Source organism: Schistocerca serialis, chromosome 7, assembly GCF_023864345.2.
Source record: "Schistocerca serialis cubense isolate TAMUIC-IGC-003099 chromosome 7, iqSchSeri2.2, whole genome shotgun sequence".
NCBI classification, from domain to species: Eukaryota; Metazoa; Arthropoda; class Insecta; order Orthoptera; family Acrididae; genus Schistocerca; species Schistocerca serialis.
In genome coordinates this window covers 367,572,159-367,591,009 of record NC_064644.1, presented here as the reverse complement: position 1 = coordinate 367,591,009, position 18,851 = coordinate 367,572,159, and positions in this window count along the sequence as shown.

Genomic DNA, 18,851 nt, shown 5'->3' with positions numbered 1-18,851 from the left:
ACAGCTCTGACAACTAGATGAATATCGTAGATTGGGCTTCTGTGTGGATAACTAACTGTGGGAGCGGTTTCTGTCTTTTCTGGATGTGCGCACACTAATTTCGCATGAAGTGCAGCAAGTATTTCCTGAGCGCTTCCGCAAGTGATCGTGGTAGCCTGGCGGCTTTGTAACTGAAGCAGTTCACCGTGTTTTGTACGAACGTGAACTGAGTGCAGCCACAGGTAAAATTACTTCCTAAACGGAAGTTTGCCAGTGGATAATTATCGTTAGTTTATATTTATGTCACGCTGGTTCAAAATGGTTCAAATGGCTCTGAGCACTATGCGTTATTCTGACGTCATCAGTCACCTAGAACTTAGAACTAATTACACCTAACTAACCTAGGCATCACACACATCCATGCCCGAGGCAGGATTCTAACCTGCGACCGTAGCTGTCGCTCGGTTCCAGACTGTAGCGCCTAGAACGGCATGGCCACTCCGGCTGGCTATGTCACGATGGGCATGCGGCCATGAGGCCCTGTGTGGTGATACATAAACTGTAAAATTCTGTCCGTCCATGCCATGGACGGGATGAAGTGAACTAAAAGAAAGTTGATTTTTCTTTTCTTGCCACGAGAGCGGATCAGTGTGTTGCACAGTGGTTTCAAGAGGTTAGTGTGTGTGGAATTCTTGAGTTTGAACCTGTCTTTTACTCCTGTGTATTAATATTTTGTTTTATTACCTCGTTTACGAATTTATCGTCATGTATTAATGACTGGTCGTGTATGAATTGTATTAGACGTTATTCAGACATAAGCAACGGCGGCTTGCTGGTGTTGTTGATAGCTGGTGTATTAACTGTAATAACAAACTAGTCACACAGGGTGTAAGTGCACAATAGATGGAAGTGCGTATGACATTTCTTAGGCTTTTGTACCAATGCATCATCAGACAAAAACTTAGATAATAAAAAAGTTATCGCACTTCCTTCTTACCCTGCACTACTGTATTATTTATGTTATCCTCACTTTTTTCAACCGATGATATTATAACCCTCAAATACTTACATCCCCTGATCTTACTGGCTCTGACTTCCTGATCCCCTATAGTGTTGTCGCCAACCATCATATATTTCGTTTTTATCAAGTTAATTATGAGGCACCAGGTTTTTAATATTCCTCATTTAACTTCCGAAGCATGTAGGCAGCATCATCATGCTACGTTGCTGCGATGACCTGCTCATTAGTGAAGTGTGTACAACATTTCGTCCCCGTTTTTAAGATGCATCACTCCTTTACATGTGTCTTTTTGAGGTTATATGTGTATCTAGTACATACGTGTTCGTATTTTTCCGTCAGATTTAACATTCCTTGTATGCATTCGTTTCTCCTCTACGTTATCAAGATTTGTTAGTACTTTACTTACTCGTCCATTATTATTAGAGTAATACCAGCACAATCTTTGTTTTCAACTCTCATCGTGTTCAGTATTTTCCAAGCTCTGCTTGCTCTGGCACCACCAAAGTTACCTTTAATATCATCTCGAACTTTCTGACGCGCCCCATATTTAGCTTTAGTAATTGCCCTTCATGCTTCTTTCCGTTTAACTCCACATGATATACGGTCTTAATCAGTCCGAGTGTTCAGCCATTTATTTTAAGCTTCCTTTCTCCTCTTCACCCATTTCTCCACTTCCTCGTTTCAACATGGATTCCTCTTCCCTTTTTCCGTTTTTGTTTTCACTTCCATATCACCAAAGACTGATACACGTCTCATTGGTTTAACTAATTTATACATATTCTCTACAGTTTCATCCTTGATATGTGACGCCTTGGCTGACACTTAGTTGATAGAAGAGGCCTGTTGAACCCTTCTGAGCGCTTAACAGATTATACCGTATTTTCTTGAAACTGATGATCAAAGCCACTTTCGGGGCCCGTGAAACTATTACGCCATTTGCGAACAGCTATGTTTTCTGCCATGTTATCACTTAATAAATTATTGATCTTAGCTTCAATTCCTCCAGAGTATATTGATGTACTGATTACGACTGAACCATCCATTCATTACCTTCAAAGAAATCTTCTGCCATAAGTCTCTCAGCCTATCCCCATTGTCATTTAATACATTTTACCATAGTGACGAAAAATGTGCTCATTAATTCTTTATCCAGTACGTCCATTTTTTTGTTTTTCCTCCATCTTGGCGTCGTCATTTGTCGAACACACTACGATATTGACGACTGAGTGACTTAATAATTCAATTTGCATCTCGAGGACCCTTCCACCAATCTGATTCCAGGTTTTTATATCTTTATCCTCACTCTCTCCTCATTAGGAACACCGCGTTAGTTATGGATATAACCATTCCGTTCTTCCGTACCGTTGCCTGTAGCCTCTTTTCCACTTGCGGTCTGATATTAGTTCCACTTTCAGAAGATTATAGGCGTGTTAAGGGTAATTACAGTCTATACTTTATTGGTACGATATGGTAGATTGTACTTTGCATGAAAAAGAGTTTTCGTAAGGAACACTTGTACATCTGTATCTGTATCTACATAGTAACTCTGCAATTTAAAGTGCCTCACAAGAGGTTCCTCGCAGAAGCACGGTATAAGTCGAGCGGTCTAAGGCGCTACAGTCATGGACTGCGCGGCTGGACCCTGCGGAAACTCGAGTCCTCCGTCGGGCATGGGTGTGTGTGTTTGTCCTTAGGATAATTTAGGTTAAGTTGTGTAAGCTTAGGGACTGATGACCTTAGCAGTAAAGTCCCATAAGATTTCACACACATTTGAACATTTATAGGTTCCTGGTATCGCCTTCTCTACCATTCCACTCTCTAAGAGCGCGTGGAAAGAATGAACTCTTCTGATCAATTTTTGTACAAGTTCTGATTTCTCTTATTTTATTATAAAGGTCTTTTTTGCTATGCATGCTGGCGACAGTAAAATATTTTCACATTCAGATGAGAAAGTTGGTGAGTGATTGTTTGAGAAAAGATGTCCCCGCAACGGAAAAACTGTCACCCCTACTCGCTTATGATATCCGTGACACTCTCTTCCGTATTTCGCGATAATACAAAACGAGCTGCCTTTCATGCTGCTGTCCTCCATCAGTCCTATCTCGTAAGGATCCCACGACGCACAGCATTACTCTGAAAGAGAAGGAACAGGCGTAGTGTAGGCAGTCTATTTGGCAGACTTCTTGCATCTTCTAGGGGTTCTGTCAATAAACACACTCTTTGATTTTCCTTGCCCACAACGTTATCTCCTTTATAGGGGCAAATTAAGTTGTTCGTAATTGTAAGTCCAATGTGTTTAGTTTAAGTCTTTGAATATATGTGGTTTATCGTGTAAACAAAAATTTGTGCATTTTCTTTTTCGTACTCATGTGCATCATCTCACACTTTTCTTTGCTCAGCGGCAACTGCCATTTTTCTCACCATACAGATATATTGTCGAAACAATTTTGCAATTAGTTTTGGTCTTCTGAAGACTCTAATACACCGTAAAGGACAGCATCATCTGCAAAAAATCTAATAGGATTGCACAGATTTTCTCCTAAATCGTTTATATAGACTGCGAACATCAAAGGGCCTAAACACTTCCTTGGTGAACGATGTATATAACCTCTGTTCTACTCGATGATTTTCCGTCGGTTACTACGTGCTGTGGCCTTTGTGACAGGTATTCACGAATCCAGTAACACTGGTGAAGCGAAACTCCGTAGGCAAGCGATTCGATTAGAAGCCATGAGAGGAACTAGGCCCAAAGTCTTCTGGAAATCGATAAATATGAAATAAATTTGAGATCTCCTGTCGATAGCACTCCCTGCTACATGCGTATAAAGAGCTAGTCGAGTTTCAGAACAACGACATTTTCTGAATCCATGTTTTTAGTCAATAAACCTTTTTCATCGAGGTAACTCAAAATTCTCGAACACAGTATGTGTTCGTAATCCTAACGTAAATCGACGTCAGTGACATGGGACTGTAATTCATCGGGCTACTCTCACTTCCTTTCTTGAGTACTGGTATGGCCTGTGCAACTTTCCAGAAATTTGGTACGGATCTTTCGCCGAGCGAGCGGTTGTATATCATTGCTTTGTATGGGGCTATTGAATCAGCATACTCTGAAATGAACCGCAAGTTAAATGATTTAAGCTGTTTCGCAACACGTAGGATATCTACTCATAAGTTAGTTATGTTCTCAGTTGCTCTTCGTGGTCATTGGTGAATGAATTTCGAACCACTGAGTTTAACAATGCTGCTTTAATGTCGCTGTCATGAGTAATATCGCACAGTAAAGGTACTGATTGTGTATTGTTGTCGTTGTACTTTACATACGACCAGAATCTCTTAGCAATTTCTATCATATTTCGAGACAGTTTCGTTGTGGAAGCTATCAAATGCATTTCGCGTTGAAATCCGCGCTAAGTTCCAAGATTCAGGGTAAACATCACCAGTCTTGGAGATTTGTGTCCTTTTGAATTTGGCAGGCTTTTTTCTTTGATTCTGACCTGTTTTGTGTACCATGGTGGATCAGTACCATCTTTTGTTAATTTATTCGGTATAAATCTTTCAGTTGCATCAGATACTATTTCTACGAACGTGAGGCTCAACTGGTCTGCACTTACGTAGTTAGTTGTGAAGGGGAGGAGGCTGTCTCTTATGAAGGCCTAGAGCGAAGTTTACCTGTTTTTTCTAGTAGCTGTATTTTATATTCACTTTTGGTGGACTTCGATGTTGCGATGGTTAATCTCGATACTACGACCTTGCTGTCACGAGTCCCTGTATCCATCATGATGACCTCTATTTGCTCAGCCCTGACAAAAGACATTCGTCGCTGTTGATATGCTTCGGACGAAGAGGTGCATGCTTGGGTGAGATCATCGTTCCGTACTAAAGCGCAAACATTTTTTTCATGTACGCATTAACTATCGTATCCTACGATCTCATAAATGTTAAGTTACGACGATTACCTCTGTGGTAATAAACGTTTTTCTTACTTCTGCTCTATCTGACTCATTTTGATGTGACTTCGCCATTTACGAGAATCCAGAACCTCTGTGAATTTAATGAAAGACATTATTTCTCTGTGTAGACTGATTTTAGTCTTGAAGTAATCACTTCATTTAGTGATTAAATGAAAGGCAAAACATGAAATGAAGTAATTAGGCAAGCTAACGGTTTCAGTCAGGCCAGTCTTAGGAGAGGCGTTATAAATGTAAGAAACCAGATTGCACGGAAAAGAAACGAAGTGAAAGAAATATCCGAGCATGAGGCACACATAATGTTCCTTTCTAGCACAAAGGTCGTACTTTGGAGCAGGAATGCGTCGTGTGATGTATGCAAAGAACGTACGGATTTTTACAGACAAATTTTGAAATGTTAGACATGTACTATGGAACAAATTTTCGTCAGATGATGTGTTCAGAAATGTGAGACTTTATATTTTATTTTAACACTACGTAAGAGGTTATGTTGCAATGTAATGCCCCCGACATTTGTTAACTGAAAAACATTACGGGTTTTTAAATGAAGGACACGTTTCTTAACATTCTACAGTTCTATTCTTCGTGTCTACAAATAAATTTCTCAACATAGTCAACATGGCGACGAAAACATTTCTAGCAACTAGTGACATGTTTTCTGATACCTCACTGTAGAATACTTGACTTTGATGACGGAGCCGCACCATATCTCTGCTTGCACCGCTTAATCACCATCAATGTGAAGATCTCGAAGGTGTTCTTTAAGTTTAAGAAATTGAAATTCGGATGGGGCCAAGTCGGGACTGTGTGGAGGATGATGAATGACAGTGGACGCAAAGCGGGCGATTTTTGTAGACGTCGCAGCGCTCGTGTGTGGTCTAGTATTGTCATGCTGAAGGAGAGGGCGCTCCATGTGTGGAAGGCTCTTCGAATTCGAAACTCGATTTCAAACATATTGCTTCTTACGCACCGACGTAATTACGTTAGACACCAGTATTTTACACCCTACAAGTAAGAGCCCTCTAGCGACTGAGGGCTGCAGATGTGTAGACAAGAATAATACATATGTAGAATGTTGATAAATTTTCTTTTATTCAAAAAGCTTCAAGGTTTATCACATAAAAAAACTGCAGCATTACGTTTTTCGCACACTTCGTATATTAAGTTGTGAAAGAGTCCCTGTGTATGAATGTATGTTTACATGGTAACTTTGTTTGAGTAAAACTGGTCTTTGGCACAAATAAAACGTTTAAGGTAGACTGTCTGCTCAAATGTGATATGACTCCGCCATTTACAAGAATCCAGAACCGCTGTACCATCAGAAGACGTGCCGTCAGTGACAACCAAATGCTCCGGCTGCATATTGCGTATAGACCGAGTATACACATGATATGTGGCAGTGTGTCACAAAAGAGATATTCAGCGTAAGGCACATGCCTACCAGCGTACTGAGATTACACAAGAATTTCGATTTCAGATATAACCAGTATCTAGGATGGGTCTACAGCATCGCGAAAACACTGTTCCCACACGTGTAAACCGCCGAACAGGTGTCCGCACGCAAGTGTTTGACGACTAGACGTCACGCTGCGTCCGCAGGGTCATATGGGACGATCGATAGCCAGCCGTGAATCGGATAGCCGCCGATTTGCATGTCCGGTGTCAGAGAGCCACTTCTGCTCGGACTACATGGACGTAAATGCACCACACACGTCCCAGCAACTGACGATCTATTCGTGCCACAGTGCCTTCCAATGATTTTTCACCACTCATTGCATATTGTGGCGCAAGACGTACAGTTATTTTAATACGTGTTACTACATGCGCATGCATCTAAAAGCGTACTCGAATTACACCGCACTAATTTCCCTTGTGGCGGACACTCTTGAAACTAATTTCGAGCAAACATTTTCAAGCACGCAGCTTGTATCCCAAATACTGGCTGACCAGGCAGTTAATAAATAATTAGGCGATTTGTTTAATATTTTTTGTTTCAAAGCCCCCAGAGAATTCCCCAAAGGTATTCTTCCAGTGAAACTTCGGTCTTGCCTGTGTCACCCAAAGTGCTAGCCTCTCTCACCTGTTGCAGTTCTGTCCGGTTAGAGCCGGTAACAAAGGAGACTTCAGACTACTGAATTTGCCGATGAGCACTCCGTCATTTCAACGAATAGCGAGAATGAGAAACGGATCACATACGTGGTCGCCCCGAAGCTCTCCGGAGCAATACTGTCACTTATCTCCCTTGCAATCTAGACTTTAGCCAGACCAGACTTCCTCCCCTACATTGCAGACATGAGAGTGGACGTGTAACACCATTTGCTCCGTTTCCCAATCCTGTAGTGACACCCAGATCATAGACTGGCAGTCAAATTCTAACTTCTGCACCACAGGGCGAGCCCTCTTGAACACCATCATTCTGAATAAACACCACGTTTATCTAAGTAAGTCTTTCATTTCGCAACAATCCTTCCGACGATCTCAATCCACCCGCACCGTATCCTGTATACATTCAACATGTATACCGAATATTTATTTCGTTTACTAAATGTTGTTTACCAATGAATCACATGCCTGTTTCAGGAACATGAACCGTGTATAACAAGTGAAAATAGCTTTCCGTAGATGATGGAATTGTCCTCGAACAGAAGGAACTAAAATCAGATCCTACGGTCCACTGAACCGCCCATATTGAAATATCCCTATCACTCCTGTGTAGGATTTTCATTCCGTTTAAGCACGCAATGTTGTCTAAAGTAGGCCACCATCGAATTCAATCTATCGCTCCATGGATGGCAGCAGCTTACAGATTTCACCTCATTACTTGACAACGGCATTCCCTTCATTAATTAAGGAAATCTCTCCCACAACGAAGAGAACGCAAGCGTCTCGCGAAAAGAACGCTTCCTATGCATCCTCATTCAAAGTACTGTCGGAGGAAAGTGTCACACGTTGTTGAAATACCATTTATTATACGCTAAACAGTATCTTGTTTGGATCTGAAATGAGAACCACGTAGAACTATATTGAGCATTACACGAGTAATAGCAGTAAGGGTCTTCGAAGCTTTTCACTTTGCAGAAAAGCTGCGATGTTCCGTGGTACTAAAGTAAGGTTATTTCTGAGTGTCGTTAAATACTACTGATGTAACGAATTTTGCAAACCAAACGCAATATCATTCAATAACGGAATAATTAACATAAACTTTACTCCTTGGAAAATGGTATCTATCACATAATAAAAGAAAGAAATGTTCAGACTGGTTGCTGCTGCTGTGAAACAACTGAAACGCTGTGTTCACGTAGTGCGACGGAGTTATTTACAAATTCTGAAACCAGTGAGCATAGTATTTCACTTGTCACAGGATCCATTTTCGAAATCTCCTGACTGTAAGTAGCACTAAAACATTGCATAGCAGAGGTAACATCAGATGTAGTAAATTTAATTTGCGCTGAACTCATTAAAATTATCACAGAATGTTAAACCAGAATCAGAACAAAGTCCCAGGCAAACTCTTTGTTTTCCTCGGCATCTAAACTGTGTAGTTCGCAAAAGAAACAAAAATATTTCTAACCAAGGAAGTCGTAGGAAAGACCTCAGGTTTCCAGCAATTGCCACAATTATTTCGCCACACTTGGCTTGCCATAATAGTTGTGCGTCTTTTATTATTTATGAGAAAAATGGAAACAGTACTCTCCTTAAGTGTTACAGTTGTTTCAAATAAATGTAACTGAATGGAAATTTTGGTAACTGCAAAATAATATGTGCTCACGTTTCACCGAAAATATTTCTAGCAAAAAAAGTCGAAGACTCGATAAGAATTTCGTGGCCAACATATGCCTTATACTCTGTCGGTTAACTGAAGAGCGAGCACAGCTTGTGATAGAGGAAGTGGCTTTTCGCGGTAGAGCGCCCAACCTGTCGTATAGGATGACTATGTATCAGCTTGCCGTCTAGCAATATAGTGGAGCACGCGGTAATATACGCAGATTTTGTTGATTTCAGTTTATTCCGTTATTTCTGTCAGTTACTAATTTCTGTTTTCCACATGTTATCATCACATTTAGTGATGTCTGAGGAAGACGTTGCCACATATTTAAAAGGTGCACTGGGGAAAGGGCCGATGTAATATTGGAAAAATGCCTGCAGTTGCTCCCTGTGTCGTAGTTGACTAGTTACAGAGACTCCGGTGACGTCTCCTAGCACCTGATTTTGCTGACCGACTATACCAAACGTTAGGCAATTTTCGCACAAAATGAATATTTTGTCGTCTGAGAATCGAATGTGGTTTTTGCAACGAACTTCGTTCGATCACACAAAACTTTGTAATTTATTGTACAACTAGCTTTTTCATGGAACTAATCACGTGCTTGAAAAAGTAATTTACATACATTTAATATTCCTAAGAGGAAATATGTCCTGTAACTGAGAAAATAAGCTGCAAAAGCCACATTCATATAGTTTTGCCTTCGTGTTCCATCACTTAAGAGATGTTACTTAATGACGGAAGTTACCCATTTCTGCTTCATATATTTCCTATCTGTGCTTGTTTTTCTCATAAAATGCCACAAATATACATTATCCGATCATATCTGATCGTAAAGAAACAAGTAAAGTCAAACTTACTGTCAACTTACTCTAATACAAACTCTCAAAAAAGGAAGAAAGTCTTGTAAAATATCCGCTATTAAGTATTTCTTTCCACAGAAGTCTTCAACGTTTTGCAATAAATTTCACGAAGGAGTAAAATGAGCTATAATATTAATAGCCTGGGTTATTTTCAAGTTCTGTAACCTTTTCTGTCTAGTTCCTATGCCTGACGTATAGCTCCGTTACAACTTGAAAAATTCTTTCAAGTGTCACTACAGTGCACCGTCAAGAGCTTCATTACTGTCTTCGGAATTAAATACACGAAATAAACAGGAAACACGATTATGTTTGCCCGCCTCTGTGGCCGAGTGGTTGTAGGCGCTTCAATCCGAAACCGCGCTGCTGCTACGATCGCAGGTTTAAATCCTGCCTCGGGCATGGATGTGTGTGAAGTCCTTAGTGAAGTGTAAGTAGTTCTAAGTCTAGGGGACTGATGACCTCAGATGTTAAGTCCCATAGTGCTTATAGCCATTTGAACGGTTATGTTCGTATTTGCTCTTACATTATACACCACTCCTTTCAGGGCTGTTATATCTGCTGCAAAACAATTATTCTCTGTGAAACTTCCTGGCAGATTAAAACTGTGTGCCCGACCGAGACTCGAACTCGGGACCTTTGCCTTTTGCGGGCAAGTGCTCTACCATCTGAGCTACCGAAGCACGACTCACGCCCGGTCCTCACAGCTTTACTTCTGCCAGTATCTCGTCTCCTACCTTCCAAACTTTACAGAAGCTCTCCTGCGAACCTAGCAGAACTAGCACTCCTGAAAGAAAGGATACTGCGGAGACATGGCTTAGCCACAGCCTGGGGGATGTTTCCAGAATGAGATTTTCACTCTGCAGCGGAGTGTGCGCTGATATGAAACTTCCTGGCAGATTAAACCTGTGTGCCCGACCGAGACTCGAACTCGGGACCTTTGCCTTTCGCGGGCAAGTGCTCTACCATCTGAGCTACCGAAGCACGACTCACGCCCGGTTCGCAGGAGAGCTTCTGTAAAGTTTGGAAGGTAGGAGACGAGATACTGGCAGAAGTAAAGCTGTGAGGACCGGGCGTGAGTCGTGCTTCGGTAGCTCAGATGGTAGAGCACTTGCCCGCGAAAGGCAAAGGTCCCGAGTTCGAGTCTCGGTCGGGCACACAGTTTTAATCTGCCAGGAAGTTTCATATCAGCGCACACTCCGCTGCCGAGTGAAAATCTCATTCTGGAATTATTCTCTGTGTTTTGCAGGTTTTAGTGGTAGATCAGCATTCAAATAAAATACATTAGTGGCAAATAAGCCTAACATGGAAAGTAGGGAGCGTAAGGGACCGACAGCATTCCGCAGATTGAAAAGTGTGCTGCCACTGCGTGAACGATTCATTGGAAGAATTGTCCAGAACGCCTGACGTACTTTTGCATTAATCGCCCACGGAAGCTGAAATCTCTTGTCCGTTGTTTTCCTGACGTCATCCCATCTGAGATAAGTCGATCGCAGCCTCCATGGTATTTTCGATAAAGCCACACGTGCCCTTAAGGGTCGATCTAAATGGACAGCACGTCATGGAACACTGCATTCATTTTCTGGGTTCTGGCTTGGGGAACCCGTCTTTCGTGAGCTGTGACTGTTGAGCGCCGTCCGTCCTCTGTCATGTTAACTTGTGGGAATGATGCAGCGACCACAGTGCGATGCGTCATAGGCCTGCTTGTGAGGCCGAGAGTGAAATATCGAATTTAACTCTCTCAATTCCCAATGCTTCAAGATATGAACTGCTTCTGGGTACTTCTTGTGGGAATCAACACCCAAACCAAAAATGGGACCCTGTCACCAGTCCTTCTGATAAAGCAATTAACTGAAATACTTACATTTCTAGTAACGGAACACATTTTGCTGGATATGATGTGTGTTAAATAGCTAAACGGAAAAGTTGCATCTCTGAGAAAGTTCACCTTTCCACACAAGGTTTTAAAATCTGTAAGGCGTATGACAAATGAGACACTATTCGTCCTAGCTTCTAGTTCCCAGCACGTAACAAACCTCGAGGAAGCTAAATACCACGACGGATACAGAATGGAAACAGAGCTATACAACGTCTTGAACTAAAGCACAGGTGTTTCGTCATGCAAACACATTCTACATATCATCATCATCATTTATTGCCTTATCGGGCCTTTAAGGCCTACAGCAAGAAGAACAAAAGGAAAAGTAAAGACAAAAAGACTTACAAAAGTACTCTATACAGTAGTAAAAGTTACATATGTACATTACAGCTTAAAGAAAAACGAAAAAATAAACAGGGCATTCAATCAAAGGTTTAAAAAGCAAGAGGGATACATTACAGAAACAAAAAAACAAAAAAAAACACACACGCAGTGTCTGTCAATTACACGAGAGGAGGGAGCTGTTGCAGATGGCAGTCCATCTCATCCGGTCGTTGGCGTCCTCCTCCACGGCTGCTGGTTCCACTTCTTTCAGGATCGTTGTTATCCTATCCTTCCATCGAGTTCTTGGGCGTCCTCTAGGGCGTTTTCCTGTGGGTTGAGAGTGGAGGACTCTGTTTGGAAGGGATCCGTCTGCCCGTAGGATGTGGCCAAACCATTGGAGTCTCTTCTGCGCCAATATTCGTCCAATGTGTGGCTTTCCATACCGCTGGTATAAATCTTCTTTTTTTCTTCGTTCCCATTTACCTTCCATGGCATTGTAGATGGGTCCATATATCTTCCGAAGTACCTTCCTTTCAAATGCACATATTGCTTCTTCTGCTGTTGCTGATGTTGCCCAAGTTTCACAGCCGTATAAAAGTACTGGTCTCACCAGTGTCGTGTATAGGTGGATCTTGTTCTTCTGCGATATCAGCCGAGATCTGAAAAGATTGTTCAGGCTAAAGAACATGCGATTAGCATTTGTTATACGTTGCTGTACTTCTTTCGTTACTTCACTTCTATTTGTTAGTATGGAGCCCAGGTACTTGAACTCTTCAACTCGTTCGAAGGTATGCCTGTCGACATCAATGGAAGGAGGGAGATCTCGGCGGCGTGATACAACAAGATATTTAGTTTTTTCCTCGTTCACCACCAGCCCAATTTTCTCTGCATTGTGGAGGAATCGGGAAGTATCCCTGCGTACTTGCTCTAGAGTGTCGCCAAGGATCACAACATCATCAGCAAATGCCAAGATTGTGTCTGCTCCCACCATCTCCATCTCTCTGGTTCGACAAGTGTCACGGCTTACTTTTTCCAGGGCCAAATTGAATAATATTGGCGCCAATGGATCTCCTTGTCTCAATCCATTTTGTATACTGAATGATGGTGATAGTTGATTACCAAACCGCACTTGGGCCGTAGACTACATATACCCTAAAGAAAACTGAAAGATGAGTGGATCAGGGTCATTGGCTTGCAAAATACAATGAAAAGGGTAATATGTGAACTGGTGAAACGGGATTCCTTTATCCTTGCACACAATGGGCCAACACTTCCAGGACGTATCAAGGTAGGTTTCAACTTGAGTCGCTGTGTCTCGCATCCAGTGCGCTGTTATAAATATCAGCTCCTTGGGAACACCACTCATGCATGGAAGGGAAATACCACTTGCGCCAAATACGGTAAACCCGTCCACAAAAGAGTCATTTGTTCATATCCTTCGAAATGTATAAATCACTCTGGGGGTAACACTATCTTGAGTAGAATTGTAGCGTCTATCTCGAAAGGAAGTTGCAAGAGCTCAAACAACGAAGCGTAAACCATGCGATGATGGGGCCAAGAGAACTATGAGGACATGCAGCCTTCCGCTATCGCTACTTCTTTTGTTTCAGCTGTTCTAAGGCGTACTCCATAAACCAATGCTATTGCTTAAACGGATGTACTTAGTGTCATCCCAAATACCTGCATTTTTCAACCGGCGTTTTTCAGTGCTGGTGTAAAGGTGCTATTATTCCAAAGTCAATAGTGCCCCCAATAACATCAGGAACTCGCTATGGTATCCGACAATACTGAACCCCCGGAGCCTAAGAAAGCAGACACCACTGTTATACCATTACCTTGGTTGTCCCTAAGAAGCCGTCTCCGGGACCCAGATCAAATGGAAAGCGCAAGTCGCAGAAGAAGAAACGTTGTAAGCCGTCACACCATGTTGACCTCATTCGTGTCTCACAGTTCTAATGATATGACTCTGGAGCCTGGGCCAACACTCTAGCCCCCAGATTAAGCGCCCATCCATTGTAGGATCCGCATCTCTGTGGTGAGACAGAGCAGAAGTAAAATATCACCAATAAATGCCTCCCACCCCACAGTGGGACATCAGGACACATGTAGAGATACTGAAACTCGTAGTGCACGAATGTCCCCTGTGATCGGGTTTACAGCCTACTGACACCCCTGTGCTTGAGACTATACCTCTATTGCCAGAATTACATAACTATAGCAGAGCGAAGGGAGAGCTAGCTTCGTTTGTCAGTAACAAACACAACTCCTTTCCTCTATCCCTGGTTACAGACCTGCAGGCAGTTCATGTTAAAGTCCGTGTGGTATTTACCGCCTAGGTAGCGATAGATTCTGCAGTTCTCAGGGATCTCATAGACCAACTGTCATGTTCTACTAGGAGACTCCAGTGAACATAATGTGTTATGGGACTCCAATTTTACTCGCCTCTTGGGTCGATTTTTAAGGAACTTCACGATCTCTCACCATCGTCAATACGTGCGATCACACCGATTTCAGCGCTGCTACAAAGTCTGCCTCAGGCACAAACCCCTCATTTTGCTCCCTGTTCATTGGTGATTCTCCAGTGTGGGAGGTTACTAGTCGCCTTCATTCCAGTGAACACTTTCCGCCCTAGATCTACTTGCGAGAGGGATCAGAGTTTGAAAAGAAGCCACCTAGAAGGATGACCAGCAGTGCTGACTCGACGTTGCTCCGCTACCTGGCTGTGTTTGAACATAGAGGCGGCGTCCACAGATGGGTGTACCATATCACACGAATGGACCATCACGCCATCGACTTACCCATTTTTCAGTCCTCAGGTGAGCTTAGAAGGCAGTCTGAACCTCGGGGGACTGATGCATGCCGCTAAGCAATCGTGTCAGCTTCACGCCTCTGCGACAGTCAACTACTCCACTTGCTCCAGAAAGTATGGGAAGCCTTCAGAAGCAGTTCCAGTAAATACAGTCGGTTACCTATAGCGGAGGTATTTAAACGGAAGTATCTAAAAACAATGTCAAGGGACATCGTCCACTACAAAGGACTTCGCAATGTCTACTGTCACTGCCAGTCAGAAAATAACGTTCAAAAAATTGTTCAAACGGCTCTGAGCACCATGGGACTAAACTGCTAAGGTCATCAGTCCCCTAGAACTTAGAACTACTTAAACCTAACTAACCTAAGGACATCACACACATCCATGTTCAAGGCAGGATTCGAGCCTGTGACCGTAGCGGTCACGCGGTTCCAGACCGCAGCGCTAGAACCGTTCGGCCACACCGGCCGGCATAAAATGGCGTTCCATTGCTACGATACTGCCATGGAGAGGAGTGGGTTGGAGTTCACGTCAAATAAACTTGGGTCCTACAATAGCCTTCTGTCTTTTGGAAACTAGATTCAGCACTATTTGAGCCTCGTGATGTTGCACCCGGTCACGACCAAATCCTGTACAGCATTCTGCAGAACTTGCAAAAGCTTAAAAGGAACGCCTCGTAAAACGTTTTTATTCGATTTGGCAGACAAGACAATTTACCAGATCGTGGAGTTACGTTGTTTTGTACCTCTCCTCAAACCGGGAAAGAACCAAAACAAGTCCCAATAGTTGCCAGAGCGTCACCTTGACGATATCCGTAGGAAAGACACTACAGCAAACGGCCAGCCGTCGTCTGATATGCATATAAGGCAGCACCTTAGTCCTCTTTGACGTCTGCGAGAAATACTAAATAACTTGGAGGCACAATATGCTAGGCAAGCTCCTCCAATGGGGCTTTCCTCGCCATCATCATTCGACCCTTGTTATGTAAATACCCTTTTAGATTCCGAATTGCGATGTCACGCCGGATAGTTTTGAGCAGGAGAATCGTGTTCCCCAGGGAAGTGTTTAACGTGTTACTCTCTTCGCCAAAGCCGTTAGTAATGTGAGGTCTACGGTAAGGAGTCCTGTGCAGTGTTCCTTGTTAGATAATTTGTTCCTCTTCCAACGCTGTTACAGCGAATTGTTAGGGACCTCATTTTTGATTCAGTACTCTCGTGGTAACCCACCTACGGGACTTGAAAGCAAGGACCCAAAAAGTGCTCAGTATCTCAAAGTGCCTTAGCCACAGATTTTGACGAGTGTAAACAATGCATCTGCTCCATTTTTGTTCAGCTGTCTTTCGATCGCTCCTGGACAACGGGTGAACAGTGTACGCATGAGAGAGACCTTCTTACCTGAATATCATACACAACCAGTCCCCAGTCTCTGTGATGAGGCTGGGGATCCGCCATCACCATCTGTGACAAGTCTTCATGTGTCACGTGTGTAAGTTCCCCGCTGCTCCGAATTCATCAAACTCTAGCTCGTTTATCTCTGGAAAGCCGTTTCTTCCATCATCCACGAGGAACACGCCACTTCGTATGAAGCAAGTGGAAACCCAGAACCATGGTTTTAGTTGGTTGCCACCGTTTTTGTTGCAATGGCAAGAAGCAATTTTTTATTTAATGCGGTACAGGAGAGGGTGCAGTCCTAAAACAGCTTTAGTGCAGTACTCAGCGACACAGAAAAAGTGACACAGCTGCATGTCTGTATTCACGGTTGATGGATCTGTTTCTTTCCCATTCTCAAGCTCTGACTGCCTCAAGACTTCAATTTCTTTAGTGCGGAATTTTATGCGTTCTTGCGGACATTAGAAGAGATGAAACATGTTTCGACCGCATTATTCCTCCCCTTTCTCTGACCTCACCCACTAAATTACTGGTACGCAGCAGACGAAGTAGTCCAGGACGTCATTTTTCGTTGTCTCTCTACTGGGAGCCAGGGTTCATAGATATGTGGCCGCCATGGCGGGGTGCTGCTGTCCATAGATAGTTCAGTGTGCCGTACCTCTACATTCCATCACCAAGTTGTTGAGCTACACAGTCATGCGTGGTTGTAAAGAAGAATGGCTGTAAGTGGCAGACAACAAGCTGCTTCTGGTCGAGTTGTAGTTTCTTCTGGCTACATAAACGGGATGAGGTCCTTCTCAGTCCGTGTAGGACACAGCCCTATGGCGCATGGCTTCAGGCTAGGCAAGAGCACCCTGCATGCATCACTTATGGAGTACAGATCACGGTTCGCCATATACACTCCTGGAAATGGAAAAAAGAACACATTGACACCGGTGTGTCAGACCCACCATACTTGCTCCGGACACTGCGAGAGGGCTGTACAAGCAATGATCACACGCACGGCACAGAGGACACACCAGGAACCGCGGTGTTGGCCGTCGAATGGCGCTAGCTGCGCAGCATTTGTGCACCGCCGCCGTCAGTGTCAGCCAGTTTGCCGTGGCATACGCAGTCTTTAACACTGGTAGCATGCCGCGACAGCGTGGTCGTGAACCGTATGTGCAGTTGACGGACTTTGAGCGAGGGCGTATAGTGGGCATGCGGGAGGCCGGGTGGACGTACCGCCGAATTGCTCAACACGTGGGGCGTGAGGTCTCCACAGTACATCGATGTTGTCACCAGTGGTCGGCGGAAGGTGCACGTGCCCGTCGACCTGGGACCAGACCGCAGCGACGCACGGATGCACGCCAAGACCGTAGGATCCTACGCAGTGCCGTAGGGGACCGCACCGCCACTTCCCAGCAAATTAGGGACACTGTTGCTCCTGGGGTATCTGCGAGGACCATTCGCAACCGTCTCCATGAAGCTGGGCGACGGTCCCGCACACCGTTAGGCCGTCTTCCGCTCACGCTCCAACATCGTGCAGCCCGCCTCCAGTGGTGTCGCGACAGGCGTGAATGGAGGGACGAATGGAGACGTGTCGTCTTCAGCGATGAGAGTCGCTTCTGCCTTGGTGCCAATGATGGTCGTATGCGTGTTTGGCGCCGTGCAGGTGAGCGCCACAATCAGGACTGCATACGACCGAGGCACACAGAGCCAACACCCGGCATCATGGTGTGGGGAGCGATCTCCTACACTGGCCGTACACCACTGGTGATCGTCGAGGGGACACTGAATAATGCACGGTACATCCAAACCGTCATCGAACCCATCGTTCTACCATTCCTAGACCGGCAAGGGAACTTGCTGTTCCAACAGGACAATGCACGTCCGCATGTATCCCGTGCCACCCAACGTGCTCTAGAAGGTGTAAGTCAACTACCCTGGCCGGCAAGATATCCGGATCTGTCCCCCATTGAGCATGTTTGGGACTGGATGAAGCGTCATCTCACGCGGTCTGCACGTCCAGCACGAACGCTGGTCCAACTGAGGCGCCAGGTGGAAATGGCATGGCAAGCCGTTCCACAGGACTACATACAGCATCTCTACGATCGTCTCCATGGGAGAATAGCAGCCTGCATTGCTGCGAAAGGTGGATATACACTGTACTAGTGCCGACATTGTGCATGCTCTGTTGCCTGTGTCTATGTGCCTGTGGTTCTGTCAGTGTGATCATGTGATGTATCTGACCCCAGGAATGTGTCAATAAAGTTTCCCCCTCCTGGGACAATGAATTCACGGTGTTCTTATTTCAATTTCCAGGAGTGTATTAGTAGACAGAAAATCATATGCAGATCAGAGAGCAACACCTCATTTGCCCATACATCTGTTTCCTATTTTGGGTAAATAACCAAAAGAGTGTTGTACGAGTTTTAGGTTTTATGGAATGCCCAACTTCTTGTCTACATTTTAGGGAGAGCTTTTTAACGTTTTATCAGGGTTGATGGATCAAACATGCTCTTGTAAGTGATCAGCGAGCCACATTACATTAGCTTTTATTTTGCATAACTTGTTTTTTAATTGCCAGTTTCATAGCAGCTAACAATTTTTTGCAATCTTAAATGATACGAGGTAGTGCACTTGTGCGGGTAGCCTTAAGTGAGGTTGGGACAGGTGATTTTACTTGTTTAATACTCACTCTTCCTTCTTTTATGCCATTTTAACCCGTTATGCTTCATTTAACATATGTAAGTGCGCTGAAAACTTTTGTGTTGAGTGCCTACACACACACACACACACACACACACACACACACACAAGAGCATCGAAAGATCAACCACGGCTCATAGAATTCCAATTTGAGCATAAATGACTT